Here is a 14,345-nt window from a genome sequence, read left to right on the forward strand (position 1 = left end):
AGTTTGTTGTTCAAATGCGCATTTTGTGTCTGTTATTTCGGCGCATTCCGAATTTCGGAGCTGTTGGCTACTGCTAAGCATGCTGCTAATGGCTTGTTTTTTTTCGGATGTGTCTATTTTAGGTGGCAAATTGCGTATTTTTCTGAGGCATAGTAAAACTGATAGATTGGGGAAAGGCAATTGGGTGTCTCTTCGCAAGTGTTCTTCTGGAAATATTTGTCCGGTGTTATGGTCTATTGCATATGTTAGGGTTCGGCCTTTGCCTTTCCCCCAATTTTTTGTGCATATTTCGGGTTCCCCTTTGACAGTTTATCAGTTTAATTCTGTTTTGAAACGTTGTCTGTTGTTTTTGCACTTAAGCCACCTGCCAATATCTGCACACTCTTTCAGGATGGGTGCTGCTACTACTGCGGCTAAATTTGGCTTTTCTTCAGATACCATTAAAGCTATTGGCAGATGGCAATCTGAAGCATTTAGATCATACATCAGGCCTAACGCATGCATTTAAATTTCAGGTACTCCTAAAGTGGTGTGGTTGATTGGCCACTCGTACATTTATTGGGCCTACAAACGTGCTGAGCTTCGTCCTTATGGAGTACAATTAGGATTTCCTTCATCAGAAATTCAACTTTTTTGGTTCAGCAACCGGGGAATGTCATGGAGGTATTTGGCAGCCACTTTTGATAGACTTTGCCTTCAGTGGCCTACCCCTGACATATTTATTGTACATTTAGGGGGCAATGACTTGGGTTTTAGGAAGTCAGTGGATCTTCTTTTGAATATTAAGGCAGATTTTTTGTTTTTTCATTCTATTTTTCCTCGTTGTTGTTTTGTTTTTTCTGAAATTGTCCCCCGTCTCTTATGGTTTTCCGATGACTATGCGTTCTTGGAAAAAAGTAGGAAACGGATTAATAGAGCTGTTTCCAAATTTCTACCTTCAATTTCGGGTTTTTCTTTTCGACACTCTGATCTTGAAGGTGGGCTTTTGGGATTTTATAGGTCTGATATGATACATTTATCTGACATAGCCAATGATATTTTAAATCTTGATATACAGACTTGTGTTGAGAAGGCCGCTGGCGTGGTGGTGGTGCCAAACACATGAATTATGTGTTTGGCTGGTGGAATGGTTTTTTTATTTTAAGTTATTGGATATGCAGTTTGAGCTCTTTGGCTAAGCTGCATTACATTTGTGTGTGGAGTTTGGTTGGTTCGAGCTCTTGAGCTGAACCATTTTAAGTATATATTGTATTTATATTTTAATAAATGGCCGCGGCCAATCAATCCAGCAAGTCTGTTGTCAAGTATTTTTTTAAAAAAAAAAAAAAAAAAAAAGGTATGTTTGTTACATTAAAGTTCAGGCCTACAGCACCATACTTTTTTTTTTTTTTGCATACAGCATGCAAAATTACTGTTAGAAAGCAAAAAAAAAAAAAAGGGTTTTGTAAGAAAAACCTTTGTTGTATAATATACAGAAACACAACTATAATACTTGGACTTTTTTGGCACTCCAAGGATTCATGTAACACTGTGTTAAAACCAAAAAATGTTTCTTAACAAAAAAAAAATAATAATAATAAAAATAATAAAACAATATATAAACAAATAAAATTGTTGTGCCTTCATTGTACATAAAGGAAAACTCCACTAGACATAGCGAAGTGGTATAATATACCACTTATATACCCAAAAATATTTACAAGAGTTCAGTTGTATAAATTTAAAGGGGATTCCCAATTGCATCTTCCTCACCATGTTTTGCCGCTTCCTTAAGAAGATGAAGGAATCATAAAAAATGTTCTAAATATGTATAGATTTCATTAAGATTAGACAAATATTAACCACTTCAATGCAGGGTACTTTCACCCCTTCCTGCCCAGGCCAATTTTCAGCTTTCAGAGCTGTCACACTTTGAATGACAATTGCGCGGTCATGCAACGCTGTACCAAAATTAAATTTTTATAATTTTTTTCACACAAATAGAGCTTTCTTTTGGTGGTATTTAATCACCACTGCGTTTTTTTTTTTTTTATTTTACAAAAAATAAAAAATAAAGAAAAAAGAGAACATTTTGGGCAGCACAGATGAGCAGGCACTGACAGGCACTGACTGGCATCACTAATGGGCACCGATTGGCGTCACTGATGGGCATTGATTGGTGTCACTGATGGGCATTGATTGGTGTCACTGATGTGCACTGTTTGGCGTCACTGATGGGCACTGCTGCTGCTTTACTGTAATCAGGGCACTGATGATCATTGTCCTGATTACTTGTCCTGGACTCCCCTTCGAGGAGGAGCCACTGATTGGCTCCCCTCGCTACACACTCTGATAGTGTGTGGCAAGGAGCACCAATAATAAACGGCACTTCCGCATTTACATGTGACCGGCTGTGATTGGACAAAGCTGATCACATGGGTAAAGAGCAACATCATTGGCTCTTTACCCAGGTCGGGGTCGCTCTGTGTCTGCAGGTGCATGAGAGCGGCTGTTCTGGTGTGCCGTCATTTGACGATGGACAGGCAGTTGTTAAATAATAAATAAGAGTAATAGTATATATAAGATCAAAAAGTAATAGCAATATTGACACAATCTAACTCACAAAAAAATCCCAACCACAGATATGGTTAACTAGAGGGCATTCTAGGTGTGTCAGCATAAAAAAACAGCTGTATAATAATAATAACAACAAAAATTTTATTAACGGCTTAGCAACCGCCGCACGCACATCAACTGCGGCAGGGCAGCTGCTGTGCACTGGATTATGTATGTAGTACGTGATCAGCACTTCTGGGTAAGGGGCACATGCCCACCGCCCCAGCAGTCCTGTGATTTGTAACAGCGCAAGCTGATCAGTGGGTCCCGGCCCATGATTGATTACCGGGACCCACTGATCAGCTCTGTCATTCACGGAAGAGAGCTCTGTACATTGACAGGCGATCTTGCTGTTTTTTTTTTTTTTTTTAATTTCCTTCAAAGCAGGGAAAAAAACAAGATCACTTAGAAAAGGCAACACATATTACACACATTAAACATAGTTAGGCACACAGTTAATCCCTTGATCGCAGTGTCAGTCAGTTTCTGTGCCCCCCAGCCAGCATCAGCTAGCTTCAGATTGCCCACCACACTATCACAGTCGCACTATAAGTCGCTGATTACTGCCATTACTAGTAAGAAAAAAAAAATATAAAAATTCCAGTATATACATTATAGTTTGTAAATGCTATAACTTTCACACAAACCAAATAATATACACATATTGGGTTTTTATTTTTACCAAAGACGTGTAACAGAATACATTTTGGCCACAATTCATGAAGAAATTCGATTTTTTTATTTTTTTTATTGGATATGTTTTATAGAAGAAAGTAAAAAAAATATATATGTTTTATTTTTTAAAATTTTCAGTCTTTTTTCATTTATTTAAAAAAATAAAAACCCAGTGGTGATCAAATATCACCAAAAGAAAGCTCTACTTGTGTGAAAAAAATGATCTAAATTTAATTTGCCTACAGTGTTGCATGGCTGTGCATTTGTCAGCTAAAGTTGCACAGTGCCGAATAGCAAACAATGAATGGGGTAAAACTTTCCAGAGGGCAAGTGGTTAATGATAATAATACAGTGCTCTTATCTTACATAGTCATGCAAAATTTAAGTTATACAAATTAGGGGAGCAACACAGACAGTATTAATACATACAAGTATAGAGTACTTTTGTACTTGTATGTAGCAGCAGAAGTAGAAGCGGCAGTGGTAGTAGTAGTAGTAGGTGTAGTAGTAGTAGTAGTAGTAGTAATAATAATAATCCACAGGGCTCATCCACAGAAACTTGGTAGTAGTTGACAATGCATTCTCAGCAGTCACCTTCAGGGAAATCTTCATGTCAAAATAATCCAGTGTGTAAAAACAGCTGAGCATGTAATCAATGTTTTCTGTAAATGGTGGTCTTGAGGTGACCTCCATCTTCCCCTGCTGGGATAGCAAGTTAGACTTTTATGGCATAGATATTTTAACTTAAAGACATCTAAACCTAAAAATAAACATGTAATGTATTGCAGCCTAGCAGCACTTAGATGTGGTGGCTGCATTAGTCCTTTTTTCAGACTAAGAACATTTTCAGCATAGCCTGAAATTTTGCTTGCTCTTGACATAAACGCATTGTCCTTTTTACTTCCAATAAACTTAACAGAAACAAAAATAATCTTACCTTTGTTCTGTAAACTACTAATCTCATCAGCCCCCATGCAATGGAAATGAACAAAGGTAGACAGGTTTGAGGTCTAGCCTGGGTGACAGCCACGGTTCCTTTCATGAGTACAGAGACATGAAGTGTTATTCGCTGGTTTATCAAGGAAAAATAAAGGAAAAATGCCAGAAAAAAGGTATGACTCTCATATAAGGACTAGTACTGGACTGCAATACATTACAATTATTTCAGATATGCTTTACTTTTTATCATATGCCCAGCCTGAAGTTCACAGGTTTGTGACCAGCTTTCTATAAACAATCTACACAGTACATCAATTCTTCACAGTAACCTAAGGTAGTATTAAACCCTCACTGCAATATTTTATTTTTCCTTTAGGTCCACCAAACAAAGAGTAAATATAAAAAAAATACTTCTCAATTGGTCCCCAACACTTACTTTATCAATTATGATAAGCTCCTCACTCAATACCTCTCAGGTGTGCTTCCCCAAATTTCCATTTTAGAAGAGTGCACCATTCGTATCAATGATTGGTCGTTTTTCTTCATATTCAGGGACTACACGTCCCACAATCCCTTGCACTTACTATATTAAGTGCAACTCTGCCAGTCTGCTTTTTGTCTGTGCACATGGAGCATCGGCACCACAGTATGCAGTCCCAGCTGGAAATAGACATGTTAGAGTGGCTGCATTGGGGCTCCATAAGGACACAAAAAAGCAATGTAACCACTCTATAGACATAAATCCAGAGCACAGAAATGTAAATGTCTAAATTTGCAGAAAAGACAGCCTGCACAGAAAAGTGATAGCTAGGTACATAGGGTATACTGCTAGATTATAGCGTTACAATATGGGCTCCCCAGAAATCCCCTCACTACGGGGAACGAGTATGGGGTACATTACTACTCTTTATTACTCATTCTCCAAAAAAATGTGAAAGCAAATAAACACACACTGGCATAAAGTCTTTATTGCAAAAAAAATAAAAATTCCTAATTATTAATCCAGCAATCACATCGCCCAGCGATATACAGTAGATTCATTGTCAATCATGAAACCTGCCTCCAAAAGTGTTTCCCCACCACCCAACTATGTTTAGTATTGTGAGACTCCTTGTTCCTTTTTTTTTTGGGGGGGGGGGGGGGGGACAAGGGACATATCCCCACATCCAGTCTCCAAGAGGATGTGGGGGTTTGTGTTGGGAAGGGAGGGCCTAAGTGAAATCTGGGCAATGAGTACAGGGTACAATAATTCCCCTATTACTTTTTCCCCAAAAATGTAAAAAGCAAAAAAAGACACCACACTTTGAAAAAGCCATTTACAATGTCTCATGGTATTTATCCAGCATCATGACCTGTATAGCTGATGTGGCTGCCGTGGCACACCACTACTACTCTTATGCCAACCCATCACCTTGAGTCTTGACGCAACACATTTTCTTAGATTTAAATAGCCGTAGCAACCCTTTATTAACAATGATAAGTAACAATATTAACTTTTTAAATCCATTTCATGCAAACAAAAATTATCCAACCTAGCTGTATCTGATTAAATATATGTCTTAGGTTAATAAAGGACGTTTTTCTATCGCATTGTCTACATCAATCACCACTTTAATATCCTGGCCCCTAGCTGCAGTTACACCAGCTCAGGGACAATATTCTTACCTGTTTCCACCCCGATGCAGCCCGATGACCCTTTACTTACTTAATAGGGAAGGTACCCATACCGAGATAGGCCCAACCCATTATACTCCACGTACTGTATTTTACCATTCCAACCTTAAACAACCTGAGACCCCTGCCTACTGCTTTGACAAAAACCATCCCCAAAAACTGCTGGTAAACACCCATCACCCACCTATGTTAAAGATATCACCAATGGAGGAACCAACCCACAAACCCTCGGGTCCAAGAATTGAGGGGAGGGAGGGCGGGCAAATGTCTTCTTGATGCTACCTAGATCTCGACTGACCCAAAAACAACCCCTCCTCTGCCCTTAGTCTACTGCTGCCACACCCAGCCACACCCTGCCCCCCCATGGTACCCAATAGGGCAGGCCCTACTATATCATAAAAACCCGACATACTACCTCCTAATTTTAGCCTACCCAGCAAACCCAGTCATGCAGGCCCTCCCCTTATGCTGGGCATGCAGTTACTGGTTTCTTCTTTCACATTGGTCAGTGGTGTAGATACATTGTCAATCAGAATTACAATTCTATGATGAATTAATGTCAAACAATGTTGCTCCGCCATAAAACTGCTGCTAAATGACAATTATATCCATGGCTGCTGTATGTAAACAAACCAGCTGGGGATGCTGCTCTATGACACCATCTGGGATCCCTTGAGGGTTTGTTTACACACAGCAGCCTTGGATTCACGCAGGCAAACTGGCCAGATATAGCCCATTTGTTCCATGACGAACTGCACACTGGCTGGATTCACTTAAACAATGATAATCTGTTTAATCAATAAAAATTATAATTTAACAGGGAACTGTAGGGATTTGTTGGAAATGGTGTTAAATATATTAGCTTTTATTACACCTAAATCACACCATACAGTCTTTTTGTCTGGTTCACTGTATTTCTGAATGACTATGTTAAAATGACAGGGACAGTTTTCTTTGGTTGGGCAAGCTCATTTAGACCTTTTTTTGACCTCCAGGCTCATGACTAATAATGACATTAACACATCTCTGTTAAAAAAAACGAATTCTGTTTGGTAACAGCTGCTCCTCTTGTTTGCTTTTACACTATTACAGTTTGGTACAAATTCCAATAAAAAAGCAGAAAGAACAGGTGAATACTGGGAATTCACAGATTACCAGGACCCTAGAAGAGACCTCCACTGAGCACTATTTATATCGTAAATGGCCATGGAACATAACAATGGTAACATTTTAGAAACACTACAGCCCTTGTTAAAAATAAATATAACAGAGCTTTTATTAGCAGCCTGCATTCATAATAGGGATCGGCCAATATTGGTTTTTCGTTACCAATACCGATATTTTGGCCGTTGCATATCGGTATCGGCTGATATGGGCCGATATTTTCATACATTAAAAAAATATATATATTTTTATCACTTGAAAGGGAATTTTGTGGAGGGATCTGGGAGTCTAAAAGACCCCAAACCCCTCCTCTGCACTTAAAAGCATTCAAAACGCCAAGTTTGGCTGTTTTTAATGCTGTCATTTTTTTAAATCTGGCGACAGTACCCGAAAGTGATGTCATGACATCACTTCATTGCTGATATCTTTAATTTGTACATATGTGAGTGGCATATTCAATAACATTTGTAAACGGAATTATGCTATGTGACATCATTTTACCCTTACATGAGCAATATTTGGAATAACGGCAATATCAGCCAGTTCCGGGGACGATACAGATATATCAGCAAAAGTCAATATTGGCCCTCGATATATCGGCCTTGCCGATAATCGGTTGATCCCTAATTCATAAATACCTTTTTTTCATAATGAAGTAAAGGTGCCTTTGTGTTACAATGTCCAGTTATTCAACAATAGGCAGTTAAAGGGATCCAAACTTTGGGCATATCTGAAAAACCTGAATATAGATGCACAATCAGAAATTCTGAAGGCTTTAGGGGCTGCTAAGGAAATCATAATACCAAAACCCCACATATTAGAAGATATAAATATTATACAATGGCATCTAGCATACCAGCCGCCCACAACTGAATTTAGCCTTCTTACCCTGATGGAACCCCTAATATCATTTTCAGGTCTCAGGGAACTTTTACTTAGCCAACTCATCATGAGTTATGAAATAGGAAATAGCCCTTTTTGTTGGTGGTCAGTAGGAAGAATGCAGCCCTTACAGTGGTGGTCAGAATGCCACCTTTTTAGAAAGATGAATAGATAAGAAGTGTCATCCTGCTGCCTTGCCAGTTGGCCCTGGGACTATGCAGGCACCATAAAATAGGAGGCCAATCAGCCATAGCTCAAGGTACCCCTTCCAACCACTGAAAAAAACCTAGGGGTTCTACAGAACTTTGATTGAGATTGGCTGATCAAATCTTTGCTGAGGATTCTATTTTATTATCCCCTAAGATGTAATTATATGGTTGTGTGGATAATGCAGCAGGACCCAAGAGGCAAGAATGTATCGCAGCAGCTTTTCTTTCCTCTACGTGCCTTTTTTATGTTCTCCTTTTTTGATTATCCTCTAATAGCTTTAAAAGGAAAAACATAAATTAACAATGTTATTAAAAAAAGTAAAATGCTTTTCTGTGAGGTTATGCCAGTTTAATTATCGCAGCTGAGCCTTGTACCTTTGGCCATAAAAACACAAATAATACTCCTAATTTCATGCTTTACTTGTAATTATTGGGTCATTACTGACCATTTAGATAGACATGACTCTGGTGTAAAATGTTTATTGTCACTGAGACTTTCCAAGTGGAACCAGTGTTTTTTTTTGTTACTGAGCATCCAATGTTCCAATGTAACACATATGTGTACTGGCAAAGAGGATGGGCTTTAATGCCCACATACCAATCTTATGCACCTATGGGTGTCAGGGATTTCTGTGTTGAGAGCATGCTCACTGTATGCACCCAGCAAAGACAGCTTTTAGTCTTTAATAATGATCCTACCAGCTCCTGAACATGTAACCACTGTGGCAGCCAATCGCAATGGTCATATGATAAGCCAGTCTTTCCCACCCCCAGGTGTAATGGCCCTGTTAAAGTGATCCTGGGACTGGGATGAAAGGGTTTAAAAATAATTTTGCAAAGTGCCTTGCATATCTTACTAACAAAAATATCTGCCCATCTATGGCCATCCTTAGTTACTTTTATGAATGGACCTGCATGATGGCAGTAATTTGGAGTTTATATCTAAAAAAATATTTTCTGCTTTACAATATGTGCTCAGTCTCCGTCAAGCAGTCAAGTGTATTAAGTAAAAACATGTAAAGTAAGGCTAAACCTGCTCTAACTAAGAATGCTCACTTGTGTTATTCAAAAGTACCACTGAAGGGCAATAAAAATCCTGTCCAAGTAGCAAAGTTGGCATTACCTTCAGCCCTCATATGACTCTGGCATTTGCCCCTGAGCACTGAATTGTGGGAGCAAGGGGATGTAGACACATTTGCCCCATACCCAAAAGAGCCAAGTTTTTTCAGGACCCTTTGAACAGGTCAGATTTGCGGAGGTGTTTACAGTATGTGAAGGTATATCCAAGTGCTTACTACAAATGTTTGCCATGTAATCCGGATAACAATGATGGGATCATAAAATAATCACGTTTTTGGGCACAATGTGACTTTTTCAGACACGCTGTTCTTGATGTTGCTCAGTTGGTTGTTTTTTACTTTCCTGGTCCTTTGCTTTTGGTTCACCACAAGATAAGCGAAGATCAGAAATGTCCTCCTCATTGCTCTTCCCTCCTTCAGATTAAAAACATGCATACCTAGATGATCTGAGCATTCATGTACATATAAAAGAGCTTACAAATAGAAGAACTTTATGTGACAGATTGTACCTGCACACCTACCCATTATATTGGACACTGGCAGCAAAACAACTGGTTCCTCATTCTATATTGGCAGATTTTTTTTTTACTGTCTATGCCCCCATAGGGGAGACTTCTCCTAACATAATTGTGCCAATGATGACCCAGGATAAGACCGGCAGGTAAGAAACGAACAGGGGTTCAAACCCTTTCCCAGACTTTCTGAAACTTCAAAAAAGTAATTTTTGTGAAGTTGAGTTTTAAGGGAATTGTTTGAGCTTGCGGGTAGAGTAACCCTAAGATGGTCTTACTGAGTTGTTGCTGAGCCCAGGTATACAAATGCATAGATGTTTTGTAAATGGCTTCCTGATATTTTTCTTTTTTTAATAAATTCTTTATTTGACAGAAATGTTTAGTCCGAAATATTTGCATGAACCAGGTTCATGCAAATTCCTGCAAATTTTTTTGATTAAACAGTTGCCACTCTAACCTTGTCAACCTAATGTCAGCTGGTGTTTGGAAGTAGTATAGGTACATTTGTGCATGTGGCTCTTTGAAAGAGCAGAATACAAGTAGTTTACAAGATCATTATAGACAAAGGTAATACTTGTGGTGGCCAGTGGCCTAGACAGAAAAAAAGGCTTAGAAAAAAAAAATAAAGGTAGAGTTACACAGGAATAGACAATTATAATTCCAGCGGTCTCTGTATGTGGTTACAAATATAGGAGGCCATGACCCGTTTCAGTTTAACCACTTTCCCCATGGCTTGTGGCTTTTATTCTTTTCCAGGTAAGTAAATTTGCTGCCATATATTGTGACCTTATATTATTTTTTTACAAGCCTTATCTGTGTAGTGACCCGATAACCAGATATTGATTTCTGGAGTGAGGTAGAAGGTTTTATATGTTAAGGTCAGAGTAATAAATCTGTAGGTTGAGGATTCATCCTGGTATTGAACTGTGTGAAAATGATTTGTGGCACTTGTTATTGTGCATAAGGTTTTGACATTGCTCTTGTTTCCTTGTATAAAAGATTTACTGTGTTAAATTTACTACTAAAATATTTTTAGATCTACCTCTACCCACACTACCCTGCCACTCTTTTACTTGGTTAGTTATTTTGAAATAAATAAAATCCATACACTGGGATGTTATTTCCCTCAATTTCCTACTGGTCTCACATCTGTAACATGTTGTCTTCCATGTTGGGAGATTGCACAACAGATATTAGATTTATAGATGCTATAGTATACTTGGTTTACTTCCAGAATGTTTTCAAAGCTGCTACATGGAAAACTTATTGTACTAAACCAGGGGTGCCCAACCGGTGGCAAGCCAAGATCGCGGGATGCCAACCCGCCATCCCAGAGCATCAGTGTTGTGGATGGAGATAGCAGTAGAGGAAGCCGAAGCAGCGGCTGCAGAGGGAGCAGAGTCACATAAGCCAATGCTTCCTCTATAGCGCTGGCTCCTGTCCCAGGCGAAGTGCTAGCAGATGCACTCTTCCTGGGACAGCAACATTTCTACAGCCCGTGATGTCTGAAGAAAAAAGCAATTCCTGCAGATCAGAAAATGAAAAATTAAAGGTCAATTTTGTAAAGATCAAAGTTTAGCATTGGGCGTAATATCAAGGTTCTGCAATGGTTATTAGGCTGCTTTCACATGGTTACCTAACCTACACTGAGCAATAGACTTCTATTATATCCTGCAAATTTGGTGTGCTTTCAGAAAGTGCACCACACCTGCAAGATATATTCGAAGTCTATGGCAATATATATTTATTATAAGATTACATTGTATTGTATATTTTCTATTTTCTGTGGTTTTTTTTTTCCCCTTTTTCCTTTTTTTTTCATATTTGTTATTTACTTCTATTTTCTTACTAAAGATTTCCTTTTTTTTTTTTTTTTTTTTTGAATCTTTCTATGATGTACATGTAAATTTTATATACCAAAATAAATAAAATTTTAAAATATTAAAAAAGAAGTCTATGGCAAAGCACAGATATTCCACAGGAAAGTCGCAAGTGCACTGTGCTGCACTCGTGGTGCATGTAAACTGCAGCACACCAGTGTGAAAGCAGCCTTAGGCTCCTTTCATACAGCCACAAGTCTTTTTCAGTCGCAGCTCCTAAGAGGTGAATGGAGGGTCCGATTGGGTCCGGCTAAAAAACAGACAGGCATACCGATTGGACCCTCTATTCACCTCTGTGAAGCTTCAGATGTAAAGACTTGTGGTCGTTTACACTCCGATCTGCCAAAACAAAACAAAAAAAAGGGATCCATTCTCCTCTATCTGGGTGGATTGGACAGCCCACAGTTGGTTGTACCCATGTCTGCTCTGCATATGTGGAGCGGACATGGACCTGTCATTTCCCCACTCTGTTCAGTGAGGGATCAGCAGACAGATACCGCGCTGAGCAAGCGGATTCCGCCCCATGTGAAAGGGACCTTATAGGGGGCTCAGGACAGTAAGGACTCATTTACTACATTGTGGCCTGCAACAGGATACCAAATCACTTAAGTGGCCCTCGCTCTTCAAAAGGTTGAGCGCCCCTTGTACTAAACCATGGCATTTACCCAATTGTTGTGTTATTTTTGCAATATTTATGTATATGTTTACATTCCATGTGTATGCTCCTTTTGTATAAATATAAAAAAATGTATATATTGTATAAAAGTATATATTTTTTGTAAACATGCTCCTTGGGCTTAATTGGAAAAGAACCAAAGAGACTCTGGAAATCACATGGTTAGACGATATTTAGTTACAAGACTCATGTGGTTCAAAGCTACAAAGCATCTCTTACGAAATTGCCTGAATCTGTTTGACCCCACTGCGTTGTGAGAGCACCTGGCTCTACTGTACACACAGTATATCAGTTTATCTCCGAGTAGGTTAACTGGAAGAGGTGGAGGGTATATTAATAAAAAGTGGATTTACTGGAGCTGAGCTAAGCTTAGGATGCACGCACTGAAAGAGATTTATGTCCTGCCTGAATCAGAATTGTTCTGTTCCCATGTTATTAATATTAGTTCATTAAAATTATTTATTGAATTATTACTTTCGACATAAATAAGTTGGCTGACGGGAAAAAATGCTGAACCAATATCAATAACTATGTATTGCTTTACAGAGAGAGTAGAAGCAAAAGCGTTAACTCCAACAGACAAATATTTTTATGCCTGCAGGCAGATCAACAGAAGATTTGCAATCAGAAATAAAAGCAAATCAGGTTGGAGGTTTGCATTTTATTGCTAGAAAGAATGAATTTAAAAATCTAAGTCCCAGCAAGGAGATATAAATACAGGATATTATGAACTTCACATCTTGTGTAGGGCGAAATAGCAAAACAGTTGCTTAATAAAGAGAAATCTTCTTTTGCAGTTTGGCTGCTCTCTGTGCTGCAAGGGTAAAATAAATGCTTGAATAGGTCAAGGGTACCAGAAAAGCAGTTTTAGTTACCGGATCCAGGCTCATTCCACACTTCTAGACTGGCACCTGCAGCCTCTTCTCCCCTATGCTCCAGCGGCCACAGGATCTTTGACCTCATCAAGCACAATGCAATAGCCTTGCATTGGACATGAGGATACCAAGGGACTGCCCACCGCCAGAGCGTAAGGGAGTAGCAGAGATTGTGGGCTCCTGGGGGAGCAGGGAATCAGGTAATTAAAATTACTTTTCCTGGTACCCTAGATCTAAATGAGCAATTAACTAACCCTGGCAGTGCAGGGGAAGTCGCAGTGCAAGAGAGGATTTTCTTTCTCCGGTGATAGGCTTTAAATGTCAGGTTTCAGTTAAATGTCAGATAGACTGAAAAAGTTTATGGTCAAATGACTGCCCAGTGTGGGATCCAGGAGCAGTGGTCTCCAAGTACTACCACTGTTCATAGGTTTAGGTAACTGTGGATGGAGATCTGATTTTGATAATTGGCCTGAGTATCATTGAATGCCTAACACAGAGGGCCAAATCTTCAACTTCAGCTCTCGTTGGCTGCCCCAACATCTTCCATGATTTAATGTCTATGGCCAACTTTAGAAGGACAACAGAACAATTGCTGAGATAATGACTCTGCATTAAAAAATAAATACTAATTGCCGTAGTGGTCTGCAATACTAGAAATCTTTTATTTGTAGGTAGATAGGATAAATAGAGTTGATTCATCATAAATACTGAAAAATCCATTCTGGTTAATTTGATAAAACTTTGAAAAATTCATTTTCATTTAGCTTAGTAAATTAGTTAAAGCTATGATTATTGTAAAGCCCAACTCTACCATTTTAAGGTGATACATTTAAAACCCAGCAGGCTTTGCTGCAATACTCACCACCTTTCCCTTACTGTCCTCTACAGACCCACTGCTTTGTAATCCAATACCAGTCTTCTTCCAAACTTAATGACGCCTATTGTCAGCCAACCTCTCTTCCCGTGAGCCCAGGCTGCCAAGAACGTACTTCCTGTGGGTACTTCATTATGCAGGCGTGAGCTCACAGACATGTCACACATTTCATTACTTCTGTGTACTGCTCTTTCTAGGAGTATGGATTGCCCATTACCATTACCATTACCATTGCCTGATAAGAAGTGGGGGGACTCATGAAAAGTAATGGATCAACCAAAACATTGCAGGATTTAAGTTCTGTATAAAGA

At 39.0% G+C, this 14,345-nt stretch overlaps 1 protein-coding gene across 4 annotated transcripts in view; it reads left to right on the top strand.

Moving 5' to 3' along the window:
• Positions 1–14,345, top strand: part of TJP1 (tight junction protein 1) — a 589,472-nt gene that overhangs the window by 171,555 nt on the left and 403,572 nt on the right. The window lies entirely within an intron of this gene.

This window comes from Pelophylax lessonae (genome assembly GCF_965119305.1).
Source record: "Pelophylax lessonae genome assembly, chromosome: 4".
In the NCBI taxonomy this organism is placed as follows: Eukaryota; Metazoa; Chordata; class Amphibia; order Anura; family Ranidae; genus Pelophylax; species Pelophylax lessonae.